This window comes from Dermacentor albipictus, chromosome 5, assembly GCF_038994185.2.
Source record: "Dermacentor albipictus isolate Rhodes 1998 colony chromosome 5, USDA_Dalb.pri_finalv2, whole genome shotgun sequence".
Taxonomy (NCBI): domain Eukaryota; kingdom Metazoa; phylum Arthropoda; class Arachnida; order Ixodida; family Ixodidae; genus Dermacentor; species Dermacentor albipictus.
The window spans coordinates 141452968-141470032 of record NC_091825.1 but is presented as its reverse complement, the minus strand read 5'-3'; the positions used below and the strand labels follow the sequence as shown (position 1 = coordinate 141470032).

At 47.8% G+C, this 17065-nt stretch overlaps 1 protein-coding gene across 2 annotated transcripts in view; it reads left to right on the top strand.

Annotated features, from left to right (window-relative positions):
* The first annotated feature begins 1010 nt into the window (after positions 1-1010).
* Positions 1011-17065, top strand: part of LOC135908349 (potassium voltage-gated channel protein Shaw-like) — a 117499-nt gene continuing 101444 nt past the window's right edge. For both annotated transcript variants that reach the window (XM_065440106.1, XM_065440107.1), the window contains exon 1: positions 1011-1757. The gene's annotated coding sequence lies outside the window, so the exon portion shown is untranslated. The remainder of the gene's footprint in view (positions 1758-17065) is intronic.

Sequence of the window (17065 nt, the reverse complement as noted above, 5' to 3'; positions counted from 1 at the left end):
AGTTGTTGCCATGACTCTATTGCAAACTACAGTATAGTGAATACATTGTGCAGCTCCGCCAGCAAGACTAATATGTCTGAAACACTTCATTCCTTTGGCGCCTCTTTTATTTTCTTCGCATATTACTATTATGTTGGCGTTGCTAGAAGTCTCTGGTATGCTAATAATAATATTTGGGGTTTTACGTGCCAAAACCACTTTCTGATTATGAGGCACGCCGTAGTGGAGGACTCCGGAAATTTTGATAACCTGGGGTTCTTTAACGTGCACCTAAATCTAAGCACACGGGTGTTTTCGCATTTCGCCCCCATCGAAATGCGGCCGCCGTGGCCGGGATTCGATCCCGCGACCTCGTGCTCAGCAGCCCAACACCACAGCCACTGAGCAACCACGGCGGGTCTCTGGTATGATAGACGTCACGAGGTATTGCGTGTGAAGTGTCCCAAGCTTTTTTCTACGAGGCTACACATAGTCGTACAATGTTCTACAAAAGGCCCTTCTGTAACGAAATAGCCTCTCGCGGCTGGTAGGCACGAAAAAAGGAAGGTGGGCGAGATTTAAGGAGAACGCGTGCACGAACGAATGAATTATTTTCAGAAACGCCTCTCAGACTCTGCTGCAGCCGGTGGTGAGGCAATTAAGCTTCCTCGATTTCCGTCGCCTGACTCTTCCCACTTCCCACCTTCGTTCGTCGGTTCGAAGTCGGAAAGCACGGGAGAGGATGCGGGAAAGTCAGGGAAAGGGATTTGGCTTGCTGAGGCCCACGCGACGAGGGTGTGTTAACCCCCCTTCCCCCACCCCTTGCTCTAGCGTGTTGTTCCTGGCGGCACGTCGCCGTCGTCGCCAACGCTAGTGGGCCGAGGGGGTGGACGTACCCCCTCCTTTCCCTCCCTCCACTGGCCAGCCTCGCTGTGCGGTAGGCATGGAGGGAAGGAAATCAGATCAATTTAACTGCGCCGCTTCCTACCAGAGGGCGCCCCCTCGCCAGCGCGTCCCGCTAGGCACCGCAGTGAGGACAGCCGCAGGAAAGGCCGGCCGCGCCGGGCCGCTTCGCCTTTTCTCGCCTCCCGAAAAAAAAGGAGAAGTGGGGGAGGAGGAGGTGGCTGTCCCAGGCCCCGATTGCTCCCAACGTCGTGGACGCCACGCGACTTTCGCCAGGTCAGCCAGAGCGTGCGATACGAAATGTAGCCGCGACAAGCGCCGGGGAAAAAAAAAGAGAGGAAAGCCGCCCCTTCACTGGCAGCGGAAAGACAGAAGCTGGAGCGTTCCCTCGGCGAGGATTGTTCGACCTCGGGGCCCGTCGTGCCGCGGCGGCGGCGGCGTTGCCGCGGGCGTACGGCGCGAGAGAACAGCGGCGAAGCAACGGAACGACGACCACTACCGCCGGCGTAGTAGTGGCCCAGTTCTGGGAGTCGCGCGGCCCGTGCGCCCTCGGAGTGATACGCGTATCGTTGTTTCTGGCCTTTCTTCTTCGTTTTTTTTTTTTCCCTGCCAAGTTATACTCGGTGCGTCGCGTCGTTTCTCGTTCTCTGTGGTGCGTGCCCCTATTGCTTTCGGGCGGGTGTTCGGGGGGCGGCGAGCTATGAAGGCCGTTATCCCGAGGTTCGGCGACTCGTCGCCGCGGACAACTAGACTTCGGCCCCGGAGACGACGTGACGTCGCTAGCGCCGACGACGCCGTTGCTGCTGCTGCTGCTGCTGGCTGCCACCACTGTGTGTCCCGAGTGGCAACGCTGCAGCGCCAGTGATGACCTGCAGGTGAGTCACCCGCCCCCGCGTCCCATTGATTTCGCGAGCAGCCTTGCCCGAGCTTCGCAGAATAACGACTTCGCTCGCGAAAAATCCCCTCATGATATTACGCTCTGCCTGTTGAAAGCAACGGAAAGTCAACAGAAGTACAATATAACTTTTTAAATAAATATTGTACGAGTTTCTGTGGCAGAACTGATATGAGCTTCGATTTCTTACAGAATATGTGCACGGGCGTGCTAGTTACCCATACTGAATTAAACAGTACGAATATAGCAGTGTAGAACCACAGAACAGTATTGGTATAAGCGCTTCGTAGTGTCTCATCTTCCTCGTTCTCTGTTTTCTATGTACTATTCTGCTGTTTCTTACGACACACATTGTTTGACAATGTCACTTTATTGGGTGAATGACATACCTTCGAAGCATTTAAATGAAGGATATGTTTTAGTAAGGCCTTAAGGGCTAGTACGGGCGTTTACGTAGACAAGTCCTTGATAGAATGATGTCTTGGTTAACATTAAAGATTAGAATTTTGATCATAGGAACTTTGAGCTCACGTGAAACCGAACGCCAAGGGGACTGTTAGAGGACAAACCACAACCTTACTGTGTTTCCATCACATTAAAAAAAAAAAGAACTTTTCTTCAGTGACTAAATAAATTGTCACAATTGGCCAGCTTGAGAAGTTACCTTGCACCTACTTTTTGTTCCTCCTTCGGTCAGTCAATTGTTAGCTATGATCGGTACGGATAAGCGTGGAATGTTAAGCGAAGTATGCTCGTACTTTGAGTGAGTGGCCCGTTTGTCCTTCCAGTGGCATACAAATTTGGCATGTGAACTTTTCTAAGAAATCCCGACGCGATGTCAGCCATATTCTCCAGTGCCTCAGGAGGCGGTTAATGCAAAACTAGGTGTGGCTGGTCGACATCATTAGGAGCAGCTATCTCTCTATACAAAAAACTTTTTAAGGGAAGTAGTTCTTTCTCAACGACACCTAATGCTATTTGAAAGAATACATTTTAGAGGTGTCTTTTGAACGAGTATTAAGCGCTATTGGCACTGGTAATGTCCCCTTAACGGAGTCAATAATAACTTAAATAGTGATGGGAATCACAGAGGCCACGTGGCTTTCAAGAAAGTGCCTGAAGAGAAGAAGGGAAAAAGAAACCGCCAACATTTAATATAGATATAGAATAACTAATCAATTATTATTGTATGAGTCACTCGAGGGGTAATATCAATTTCGTTTCGGTAAACACCAGTAAGCTCAGCGTATCACCAGCGTATCACCAGCGTAGTACGCGTAAGTGCATTATCGTGTAGTAAACCCTGTAAATGAAGCATCTTGAAACACCGACAATGAACCATTTCGAAATAGGTCAACGCCATGCTTGTAGTTCTTCCATCTGCAAACGCAATGCCGCACAGTGTATAGGAATCAACGTTGTGCTTTCTGGATACAACTTCATGAAAACGTCCGATACTGCGCGCGTCAGAAGGGCTTTAGTTTGATAAACTTGCTGACTGAGACGAAATGCTTGTACTATCACCTAGCTCCTTACCCTAACGTTACCATCTGGGTTACGTTAGGGGAGGAACTATTGGTTTAAGTTAAGCCTTGGTCTGTCATGAATGTTGACAATATTGTGCAGAAGGTAGAACATCGCCATAGACACATTCAATTAAATCTAAAGGCGAGGTGTCAACGTACACTGAGAACAAGGTACATGTCTTTCAAAGAAAAAGAAGTGCAGTTCTGAGCTTAAGCTGCTTTGCTTTCGATTGCAGCAAACGACAACGCACCAGTGATACCTTGAATGAGTTGCTGAAGAAAGCGTAGTATTTAATGCTCAATTTATTGGGCCGTTCGCTTGTTCATTAACGAAGTTAGATATTTCTGGAGAAGTCTGAGAAAGCTAGTTTCGAAGAAAACGATACCGTCGCGCATGAAAGCACGTATAAGCATGAAGTGAGGATTTAGCAGAACAGGGACGTGAAGCGCACACAAACTCAGTTGTCATAAAAGGCAGCTTAAAGCACATTTATGAGCTTTATAAGAATGCACGCGATTTATGTTCTGACGGTGCCAGAAGTCTAGGGTTTACGTTGTTAGCATTCGACAAACTTGTTCGAAACTACCGAACAGTTCTTCGATAAAAGATAGTGTATCGGAGCAAAGTCATTATTGAAGTGCAGATGCTTTGAATCCAGATATTTTACATTGTCGAAAATAAAAAAAAAGAAAATCAGCTATGCCGCGATTGTTTTGCATAGCGGACAAAGATGACATAAGGACGAAAAGCCATCTTCAGTCTGTGACGTGCTCGCTGAAGTCAGACAAATGCATAACAAACATAAGCTAGGTGGCATGGTGCGTAATACGGGTATTTTAGGATTCTCATAATTTTGGGAATGTCTAAATGACTGTATAGTCGCTCCAACGGGCCAGTAAAGGTTGCTTTTTCTTAAGTGGTGTAAAACAGGGAAAGCAAGTTACTCCAGAACTCGCTATTCCGCAGTCATCAATTATAGGGGCAGGGTACTATAACTTACCAGAAAAAGCGATAAAGAACGATTTTCTCTGTCCTTTATTGGACAAAGAAAGAAAGAAAGGCGCAGAAAAAGGAAGTAAGCGAATAAAACAGTAACTGATACGTAGCTGCCCGTCTCAGCTTAAAAGCGGGCACCACAGCGTGCGGAAGGTCTTAACATACTAAACAGCGGCACTACATAAAAATCTGCCTTCTGGCCATTTTATACGGCCATCATAGACGACGTTTTAACCTGTGATCTGCACATTTAGTTCTGAAACACACAGGCAGACAGTATACATACATACATACATACATACATACATACATACATACATACATACATACATACATACATACATACATACATACATACATACATACATACATACATACATACATACATACATACATACATACATACATACATACATACATACATACATACATACATACATACATACATACATACATACATACATACATACATACATACATACATACATACATACATACATACATACATACATACATACATACATACATACATACATACATACATACATACATACATACGTGCGCACTTTTTCATTCAGACGTGCTTGATGACGATGATGATAAATATGGCGTATTGTGGCGCAAGGGCTAAATATCGCCAAATAATTCCAGGCCTCGAGTGGTAATGAGTTGGCAACATACCAATTAATTCCATGAAGTAGTTGTGACGTGGTTGTAGAGCGGCCTAATAGGTAGCCGCAGTAAAGGGCGAAAAACGTAAACGTAATAAAGTTATGTCAATGACTAATGAAATGTGCTAGGAACATGAGAGATACATTGCGAAGAGATGATATAATTCAGTGAAATGACTCAGTGATAAATGTTGGTAAAAAGCAGTACTGCCTTAACAGAACCTCTGAACGGATGGGCTTGGAGGCACGTGCTAGTAGACAAAACGGTGCTACCACAGCAGCACCCTCTAGTGAGAGTACTATACAGGCGAGCTCGTAACACACACACACACACACACACACACACACACACACACACACACACACACACACACACACACACACACACACACACACACACACACACACACACACACACACGCACCCACGCACACACGCACACACGCACGCACGCACGCACGCACGCACACACACACACACACACACACACACACACACACACACACACACACACACACACACGCACCCACGCACACACACACACACGCACACACACACACACACACACACACACACACACACACACACACACACACACACACACACACACACACACGTGAGTATAAAAACACGAGAATTCTTCCGTACGAACTCCTACGCCGTCGGCTTCTCGTCCAAGCAAGGAAGCACCGGCGCGAGCGCGCGACACCGCGTGCGTCACGGTCACAGAGGCGTCGGCGTCGCGCCGTTTTCTGGAGCTGGCGTGTTTACGGACGTTCGTTCTCCCGCACACCCGCCGTCCCATGCTTTCCTCTGGGGCGAAGCGACGGGCTCCGTTTGGTAGCGGGCCGTTTCTATGGCGCCTGTGAGCCAGAACGAAAAAGGAAGGAATAAAGAACACAACAAAAATAGGGAGGGGTGGTGCGCTGGTGCGTGCGGTGCTCTCCGCTGCCGAGCTCATTTCCCCCGACTTTGCCTTCGCCGCCGGGCGCGCCCGGCACTCTACAGATAGCGGCCCTGTCTTTCCATTCTTATTAAATTCGAGTAAAGAATAGCAGCTCTCTTTTTCGTAGCGGGCTCCGTCTCTTTCGATCTTCTTCTTTTCTTCTTTTATCTATAGTTAAGACCAGAGTAAGACCTCTCCTTCTCTGTCGTTGCCATATTTTTTGTCTTAGTTTTCTTTGCGTCCTGCCGCAGATGCCCCGAATCGCGCATGCGTGCCCTGGAACGAAGCGAGCGGGATGCTTTTTGATAGTGCCAAGGATGTCTGCTTGCGCCTTCTATTAAGTTTCACAGCGAGAACGTAGATTGCATTAGGTCACTTGCTTTTACGAGAGAGAGAGAGAGAGAGAAAATGATAAAGGAAAGGTAGGGAGGTTAACCAGGACTGAGCCCGGTTGGCTACCCTACACTGGGGAAAGGGAAAAGGGGACTGAAAGATTAAAAGAAGAAGAGAAAGTCCACTGGGGATATCGTTCGGTCACTCAGTCCGGGTCACAGACGCTGACTCAGTCCAGTAGCCTTCAAATATCGCAGCAGAGCTTTTATGGCCTTTCGTAGCTGCGATATGCGAGGCCATGGTCCCAAGATCTTCTTCAAGGTGAACGGTGTGCTGTCTAGCTGATTGAGAGCTGTGCAGAGGTCATGTCTTTCGTTTTGAAAAGATGGGCAGTAGCACAGTAGATGTTCTATAGTTTCCTCGGCACCGCAGGCATTACAGTCGGCGCTATCAGTCATTCCAATCAAAAACGTATACGCATTGGTGAATGCGACGCCCAAGCGTAAGCGGCACAGCAGTGTTGCCTCATTTCGCTGAAGTCCTGGTAACAGCCGCAGTTGCATAGAGGGGTCGAGGGAATGCAATCGTTCTTGGGTGAATTCAGGTGTATGCCACTTCTCTAATGTCATACGGTGTGCTACCTTGCTTAGGTGTTGGGCTGCGTCGGTCCGCGATAAAGGTACAGAAACAAGGGTTGCTCCTTCGTGGGCTTTCCTAGCAGCTTCGTCAGCGAGGTCGTTGCCGGAGATACCGCAATGGCCGGGCAGCCACTGAAACACGACGTCGTGTCCTTTCGCTATCATACAATGGTGCATTTCTCGTATCTCCGACACTAGTTGTTCACACGACCCGCGACGAAGAGATGACAGAAGACATTGTAAGGCCGCCTTCGAATCGCAGAATATTGCCCACCGATTAGCGGGTTGGTTGTTAATGTAATCAACGGCACCTCGGAGGGCAACAAGCTCCGATCCGGTCGATGTTGTCATGTGAAAAATCTTGTATTGGATGCTAATTGATCGTGATGGTATAACCACTGCGTCGGTGGAGCTGGTCTGAGTGGAAGAGCGATCCGACTTGCGTCAGGAAGGCTGTGATTCAGAGGCCCGACTTTGGGGTGTTCCATTATGTATTTGTTGCGCCACACACTGGAACTCATGGATGAAGCGATACTGGCACTAATCTGATGTGTGAAATATTGTAGCGTGATTACTGCATAATCGGTCTTTTCTGTTTCTTTCTTTCTTTCTTTCTTTCTTTTGATAGCCGCGAATCCTCATTATATACAGAGGCTATCGCGATTCATTCGATTAACAAAGAAAGGGAATTGTTTGCACAACGGCCTTACACAGCCACTTCATTCATCTGACTTTTGAGTGCGACAAGGTATCATAGGTATCTGCGAAGCATCTGCGGCATCTGCGGTATCTGTGGTTCTGCGAAGGAAACGCTCAATTCTATAGTTTCCACGAGGGTTGTTGGTGCCATGCAGACAATTCAGGATCAGCCTTTGGCGCAGCATGCCCATGCGTGATACTCTTTTTACAAGCGGATTTGGCTTCTTCACCTGACAGGAGGGTTTAGGGCGGAGTATACGGTTAGCTAATTGGAACTTTGTTTACCATGTAATGCCTACGGTGGATGGCCCGTAGTCTGTTAGTTGCAGGTTTGTGGCCAAGAGTAGTGTAGAGAAGCGAAGTCGAAGGCGGCAGATAGTTACGTCGTATCATGAACTTATAAAATTTGCAGGCATAGCATGGGGTTAGCTGGGGCAAGACAGCAATAATCGGAGATCGCTGGGATACAGCTGGAGATCGCCTTCCTCCTGCAGTGAAATTAAATAGGCTGGCGATGATGAAGGCGATGAAGGTGACGGTTAACTAGGAACGTGATGCTCATGTTCATAATTTGACACGCAGTGTTGGCTGCCGTATATCTTGTGGCACACCTTTCGAACGAACGGGTCAGTTGCGCGAGCTCGGGCTAGCCGGTATGAGCGCGTTGAAAGGGAAGTCGCACCATCTGCTCGATCCACGGTTAGGTCTCCCACGATCGCAGGAATGAAGTCCTTGTAGCCCTGTGCCTTGTATCCTACATAGCCAGTATGGATGGCAACAGCAACAGTCACGTGACCACATGTCCCGTGGTCTACAGAGTGATACATGATATAACTATGATCTAAAGCGGGGGAGGTGATCTGGAACCGCCTTCCTTTGGCATCAATACACTGAGCGATGAAAATGGCAGAAACAGAGAGCGATTAAGGGAAGAGTTGATTGAGCACACATTTGCGCTAGAAAAGCGACCCGCAGCCAAAGGCTCTCGTGCAGGGAAGTTTATCCAAAACACGCAAGAGTGCTAGACAAATGTCTGATAGGAGTATTCTTGCTTTAGCTGAACTGGACTGGAAAACTTTATCATGGTCCTGCAGGACGCGCTTAGCTGAACATTCGTGGTCATTTGGGTGCACAGAACCTATTTTCCAGACTGTCTCCCAAACAGTCCACAGGATTCAAGAACATATAAGACCACGATAACTGCGAATAGTGTAATGCATATAGGTTTCACTCATAATAAACTGACTGTGCGTGCTTTCAGACAAGACGAAAGTTCGCAGGAAGATGGAGGCTTAAAATTCTCAACAGCGATCGAATGCAAAATGCCGCGGTAAACATTGTTAAACAAGGACACTTGTATTGATCAACAAACAAATCCAATAGATCCTGGGCCAAGACAAGGCCCCCTTGTCAGAGCATTGGCTACAGCGACATTCCTTGTTCAACCACTGCTGATCACTACGTATGCCGAGTACTTATTAATCGTCTGTTTCCTGTAAAGTGTCCCCAGACTACTCACAGGCGATAGAAAAAAAGGAAACAACACGGAGGCGAGGAGGTCTGTACAAACATAGGGTGACTACAAGTCGTCCGTACGCCGTATATTGCTCGAGACTTGCTCGTCTTTTTCTTTTTTTTTTGTCAAGCTCGACTTCGCTTTGGTCCCCGAAATTCCGAGACGCGGCGCTGTCATGTCGTCGCGCCGCCGAGTGCGCGCGCAATCGTTTCGGGCTACTCGCACGCGCGATCGACAGGAGCACTCTCTCAACGAGCTCCATGTCTCGAACCTTTATGTCATATAAGCGCCGGCGATAAAGCGCTGCGTCGCCGGTCCCGAGAGGTGTCTGTCTTCCGTCCCGCACAACGCCCGTGCCTGTATACTCCCCGAAGCGTGTCTTCGCGGCGAAAGAAAAAGAACACGAGCGTGCGCGACGGAGAAACAAGGGCAACGTACAGTGTATAGGCGACGGCGGCGTCCTTCCATCGACGCGACGACGCTGTGCTTTTTTGTGTGTGTGGTTCTTTTCTTTTTTCCCCTTCAGTGTTAGTGATCGAGGGAAGGTGGAGAAGTGGGCGGGAGACTGAATGGGGAAAGGGTAAGGGAGGGGGGGGGGGGGGGTCGGCTGTACGTGACATTTCGCATCGATCGCCGCACATGGGCACCGAATTTCTGCGCTCCTATAGTGTATCGAACGGCGCGCGAACGCGCTGCAGCGGTGGCCTCCAAGCGACCTATGGGAGCGCGTGCTGACGCATCGAGGCCTACTGCACGATTCCGATGCCCCGGTTTGGGCAGTAATAAACTCGGACTCGGAGCGAATCGGGTGAGGCTACACCCTAAAAGAAAGGCGGTAGTCAAACCAGATTGGTAGGGGTCACTTTTATCACAACTATGTCACTTTTCACAATGAAATTAATCTTAGGAATATAGGCTGGGCGCATTAGGCTTCTTGGTTACCTTTTTTTATAATAGGCATACTACATTCCTTTTGTCTCTAAAAAACTTTATAAATAGTTTTGTAGATAAAACTCGGTAAAAAGTATGAATGCGGGCTGTCTATGGAAAAGCTACAGACAAGTTACAAGAGATGTCACCGTACAAGAATATAAGGGGGCAAAAAGGACGATAAGGTAACGTTCAAATATTGTAGCACAACCACTAAGGCTTCTGAAGTCGCAATCGTCTTTCAAGAGCTTTCGGTGAGTTCAGTATTACGGGCCAAGACGTCGCAAGGGAAGCAAGTGTTTGCATCCGTCACGCCTTTAAAAGCGCTGAAGTGCCGAGACGTGGCTCATAGACACCACTAATCGTCATCGCCACCTCCTCTTCTAAACGCTAGCTGTAGTGACTTGGTCGTGTAATTTACAACTCAGCCGCGGGTCAAGGAGCCTGCTCCCACACTGAAAAAAAAAATAATAAACCGAAAATTACCAGATTGGATAGACTGCGTGTGCCTGTCACACTGCCGCCCGAAACAAGTTTTTCACGGACTCGCCCAAGCAAAGTGGGGACTCAAATGGTTCCGCAACTTCGCTGCGGCTACAGTGCCAGTATATATAAGCGCGCAGAAGCACTACTTTTACGCTCGTCAGTGTAAAGCTGCGGTGCGAATTGCGCCATTAGGGAGAAACATTCGCTTTGCGGCGCTGTACGGGTCCACGCTGGTAGCAGGGCTGCGTGTGTGCACTTGGCTACTCAAGCTAAACTGCGGTCTGCGTTTGTGTAAAAAAAGAAAAAGGAAACGTTTCATTTTTTTTTTCGTTACCGTGCATTCGTTCTTACAATGTTGATGGCAAGCAGAAAACATATTTCGCTCGTTTGGTTGTGTCGTTCTAAACAATTCTTTTCTGAAAAAAAAAATAAGGTATGGCGTTTTACGTGCCAAAACCACGATCTGATTGGGGGACTAGTGGGGGACTCCGGAAATTTGCACCACGTGGAGTTCTTTAACGTGCACCTGAATCTAAGTACACGAGTGTTTTCGCATTTCACTCCCATCGAAACGCGGACGCAGTGGCCGGGATTCGATCCCGCGACGTCGTGCTCAGACGCCTTAACACCACAGCCACTAGGCAACCGCGGCGGGTAATGCTTTTCTGAGCGTGGTATTTAGCTGATAGATAACATTATTCAGGCAAAATTTTCTCTATGGAGAAAGAGAGAGAGAAAGAAGGAGAGACGAATAAAAAGAAAAGGCAAAGAGGCTAACCAAGGTCGTGCTAAATTTATTAAGATTGAGCAAAATTTTCCCAACAATGTACGGGCGTGCCTGTCCGTGGTGTAGCGACTCGCCACCGTCTTTGTACCACATCTCATGGGGATGCCAAAATAGACCGCCGAATTTAAATGCCTACTTAGTTAGGTATAATTTAACCAACACACTGGCGCAATGGGAGGCACAACTCGCCAGCTCAAATCCGAAGGTGCAGAAGGCTCTTCTTGGTCACGTTCGGCTAGCGGCAGAAGCCAGTGGAGCCCTGGACTTGGGGCGCCACCCATCAAGCTCCTAATACCCTATCCCCCTTTCCCCAATTCAATAAAGTTATTCTCTCTCTCGCTCTCTCTCTTTCTCTCGGTTGGCTACCCTTCAATGTGGAAAGAGAAAAGGGACAAATACAGATGAAAAGTGAAAAGTGAGGAAAACAGAGAGAAATGAAAATAGGAGGAAACAGGCTGTAGAAGTCGCAGGTAGTGTAAAGGGCAGTGATGAGAAGTTAGTGTGGTCTATAACAGCTCTAAATTTGGACAGAGAAAGAACCAAATAAGTCAAGAGGAAACAGGCCAACCTAGATACAGTCGGGGTAGAAGCAGTTGAATTTAGGCTGGTGCTAGAAAACAAATATGTAACTCTAAAACGGAAAGACGAACATAACATAGAAGTAATGACTGAAACCGCAACCAGATTGATTTCAGAACCTGCAATTGAAGTTGGAGATAAGGCACCAAGACATCAAGTAGGTAAGAGAGAGTGAAAACAAAGAGGGGAAAGGCAGAGAGGTCAACCAGACGAGCGTCTGGTTCGCTACCCTGCACCGGGGGTGAAAGAAAGGGGGGATAGCAAGAGGGAAAGAAGGAAAGAAAGAGAGAATGAGCACTGCAACCACGCAGAAGGACACGCAGCAGGACACAAAGTTGTATTACAATCGGTCATTCAGGCTGGTATACCTCGAAAACTGCAGTAGCGCCCGAACATCTTTCTGCACCATCGAAGGATGTGGCCAGGGTCCAAGAATTCTCGTTTAAAAAAAATGTTCTGCTTTAGTCCAGTCAGCTTAGTAGGATCTGCGCTGGACGTCGTTTCGAGGGCAAGCGCACAACAGGTGTTCAATCGTTTCGTCAGAACCACAGGTATCGCACATTGGTGTATCAGACATTCCAAGATGGAGAGAATGGGTATTTGTAAGTGCCCCGCAAAGCCATTGGTGGTAGAACAGTGTAGAACAAGAGAGAGAGAGAGAGAGAAGGGAAGAAGGAAAGGCAGGGAAGCTAACCAGACTGAGTCCAGTTTGCTACCCTACACGTGGGGAGGGGAATGGGGAGTGAAAGAGAGAGAGAGAGAAAACTTAGGTGTAGGATGTCTATAGTCGGGCACTCAAGTCTGTTGCCTTCAGGTAGTGAAAAAGCACTCGAACTGCTTTTTGGGCCAATGAGCTGTGAGGCCAGGCTCCCAAGATCTTCGCTTCCGTAAATGGCCTGTCATCCAGTCTATTCAAGGCACACTGGAGAGTCTCACGTTGATTATCGAAGCGAGAACAGTGGCACAGAAGATGACTGATGGTCTCTTCACACTTGCACTTAGCGCACATTGGTGAATCCGCCATTCCAGTACGATAGCTGTAGGAGTTGGTGAATGCTACTCCTACCCACAGCCGACACAGCAGTGTTGCGTCACGTCGTGAAATGTTCGCTGGTAATTTAAGTTTCAGTGATAGTTCAGTTGGGAGGCTTTTCTTTCGAGAAAAGCCTCCCAACTCTTCAACTATAAGGCTTTTCTTTCGAGGAACCCTTATGGGTTTCCTTTGTAGCAATTGCTACGAACGGGTGAATGTCTGATTTTTCCCTTTATCAATAATTGTAGCCTCAATTAGTCTATCCTGGACGATGAATGAAACGTAGACATACAACCGAAACAAACGAGTCTTGCTGCCTTGGCACAATATCTGGCATAAATTATTACTTGGCCTCTCGTGGGCGTTTTTTTTTCTTTTTCTTTAGGCGCTTGGGCACACAAAATTAAGCTTGTTCGGCAAAATAGAGTCCTAGTTTTTTTTTTCTTCCAGCCGTTTAAATTCAGGTTTTTGTGCCGTCTCTAGATGGAAGAAAGCATAATGCAATGAAAGAAAACGACTAAAATAGAGGCAGCGAAGTAACTGAATCCACAAGTAAAACATTCCAGGTGCCTTGTAAAGGTAAAAAATAAAATTATAGGGATTGTAGAAGCCATTGATCTGGCAGAGAAAAGCGCATAAGTTAATGAAACCAAACGAAGAAAAAAGATAAAGAAAGAAAGACCAAAAGCTCCGGTGAGCTCAACTCTCTCTCCGGCAAAAGAGCACGGCTTGCAAATGAGGCCCGTGTATGTTCACGAGGAATACTCAGTTCGCGTCTCAAAAGAACAATCCCGATGAGCCAAGACGTTCGATTCCGAGGGACTACGAAAGGAAAAAAAGAAAAGGAGAAAGAAAGAAGCAGACTTACAAAGAACCGGAAGGCCAGATACAAACCGTCCAAAGCGATGCAGAAAGGCGTTCACGTCGGGAAATGAATGAGAATTCCCGCTCTCATTGAAGGGACGATTTAAAAAAGGGGGGGTATTTATTCGCCCTTCCGGCCTTATTTCCCTCCGAATGACGCCGGAGGCAATAGAATCGCGAGCGCAGCACGACGATGCGTGTGCCGAGCGGATGAACCTCGAGCGAGCCTTGAGCGATGTGTGCGCCGCGGTAGAAGTGTGCAACCAGGCGACGTGCCCTCCCTGCACGTGGCTCAGCGTGGGGGGGGGGGGGGGAGATTAGAGGCGAAAAATAAACATACTAAAAGAAGGGTATATGTCTATCCCGCGTGCCTGCGTGTAGCTTGCTTAGGCGAGATACCTTACCGCTAGGCATGTAACGCATACCTGGCGGAAAGGTATCTCGTCGTCGTGACTACCGAGGCGGAGTAACTCCATGATCAGCAAACAGGAGGATTCTATATAAGCCTATGCAAATGCATACAATAGGCTATAACAATGCCGCTCGGGTAATATAATATTTTTCAAATTTTATGCAAAGCGGAAAGAGGGATACGAACAGGTTCGTTGCATCTAGTAAGACGGTCGAACAAACGTTTCTCCGTAAACAACCGTGCACTTACATTTAGGTGCACGTTAAAAAAACTCCAGGTGGTCCAAATTTCCGCAGTGCCTCGCAAGATTATGAGGCATGCCTCACTGCGGCGTGCCAGTGCCTCGCAAGATTATGAGGCACGCCTCACTGCGTGCTTCATAAACAGAGCGTGGTTATTCGTGGTAGCGTGGTAAACACAGACGGATTATTCCAAGACATCCCCCTTGCGGGAAATGAAAACTGCCAAAACTTCAATAATGAACTTTGTAATGAATTAGTTTATGGCACATATAGCTACTTACGAATTGTAGCCGGTGAGTTCGCAGGTCGTATCCGCTTGGAACGAATTCTTTGCATGACAGCAGTTTCGAGATATTCGTTCACAAAGCGCGCAACGAAATACATCAGCGGTCCAATTGATTTTTGTGCTTCATGGCTTGAAACATTATCTGATGACTTTGTTCATACCTTTTCTCGTACTTTTGCTCATGCCTTTGTGATTTCCAATCTCTTCTGCAACGCTGAGTATCTGGCTGTAATGTGATTTTGAAAGCCAACCTTTCACATTTTTTCTTCTAACGAATCTCTTTATGACCTGACGATATGCCAGCTACTACCTACTTTTCCGAACATGGTAGTCCTTGACTCCTGTCCCACGGTATATTCAGTGTGTAGGAAAGGCTCTTGGTTTCATGTATGGGCACTAGGGTACCAGAAATGTCCCAACGAAATGCCCAAGTGACATTTATTCACGCTTTACAAAGCTTACATGCTTAACTTGGCATACAGCTCGGGCACCAGTGTGGGGGGTGGAGGGAGGAGTATTACAGTCTATTCTTGCATTTTTGTGCGCTCCTTGTTCGTAAGAAGGCCGCCATCGTCAAAGGTGGTGGGAGCGAATTGGCATCCCTCTTACTGGTGTTCGTATTGGCATTCCTCTGTAGGTGTTCCCTCTTAATGCCTGAAGCTGTTCACGCCGTCTCTGAACCCTACGTATCGAACGCGAGTACGCCATAGGCCAGCAACCGTCGAATTTCTGCAACAAAGTGCGCATTTGTGAGCCTCATAACTGCTGATGGGCGCAGGTTTTAGTATGATGAATTGCACCTACTGTGGCAAATCCAGCTCTCTCAAACGCGAACATTCCCGTTTGGATCGACAAACGTACTGTCCAGCTAGGCCTCTCTGTACGCAGGGCGAGAGGTTAAATTTAGCTACGATTACGTCACGTGTGGCGCGACAAAGGTGCCATTTGTGCACGTGACCTATGCCAACACCACCTAGATAGCACAAGGCCTGTTCACTCCGATCCATGACGTCATGCTGCCAGCCCGAAATTTCCATTGCCAAGGCTGGCGCGAAGAAAGCGGTGACGTCAAAAGCACCGCGGCTTACTCGGGAGCATACCCATTAGATTCTATGGCAGTCGGACCAATAGCATGAAGTCATGAATGGGAGTGAACAGGCGTTGTGCTATCTAGGTGGCGCTGCCTATAAGCGGTCGAGTAGTGGCTTCTTTCCGCTGCACAACAATACCAAAGTAAGGCGCGTGGGTAGTACGGTTGCAAAGACATAAGTTATAGTAGCACTACACATCTTCGTTACGTGCAGTTTTATTAAGCCACCCCCTATGCTCACTAAACTGAAATACGTATCGCATCAGAAACGGCGAATTTTACGCTGGTGCCTATATTTCGGGGCAGGAAACAGAGGCAATAAAGACAACAAATGCTATCACATTCAAAACAAGCACCTGCGCCGGGCATCACGACAACTCCCCATTCGCGCACTTCGACGCGTTGGTCGAACGGTGCCCAGCCGAACGGTCGTATACCCTGCCGCGTATCAACGACTGCGACGGGCCTCTGCAGCGGCACACTTTATTCTTTCTTTGTTTCGTTGTACCGGGGCTGCCGCCCCCTCACCCCCTTCCTCGCCCGAACCCAGCCAGAGAACCCAAATGTAGAACGCGTATCGATTGCTTTTTGGCGGCTCTCCCAATATAATCGCCCCTTCTCTCTCCTCACGGCCCCCTCCTCCTCGGCCTGCGTAAGCTTTCTCTCGCGAAGCGTACCTTCTTCGCTTCATTCTGCCCTTTCCTTCCTCTCTTGTTTGACTGCCTTTTATATATATATATATATATATATATATATATATATATATATATATATATATATATATATATATATATATATATATATATATTCCGGCATGCACGCAGAAGGTAGGTGTTTATTAATTTCGTTTCTCCTGTCTTCGCGACCCCTTTTTGCGGCCAGGTCGATCAATTCCAAGAAGAAACAAAAAGCTGTTTTTCCCCTCCCCTTCCCCTCCTCTTTCCTGACTCGGCTTGGTCACATGAATGCGACCACTGCGACACAGCCGACCGCGGCTTGCGTGGCAAGAACGCTGGGAAAGGGTTAAAGAGAGAAGGCAAACGGTCAGGTGCGGCGGGAGAAGAATAGGTAGAAAGAGATGAGATGAAAAAAAGAGCGAGGAGAAGAGGGTTTGGGGAGGACCGTATGTGTACACGAAAAGCGCTGCAAATGGGGACGGTGTGAAGCTTGTACGGACAGAAGCGGTGCTGCAGCACTGCCGTTTCTTTCCTAAAGAGCAAATAATAAACATGAAGAAAGGCACTGGACGGGCT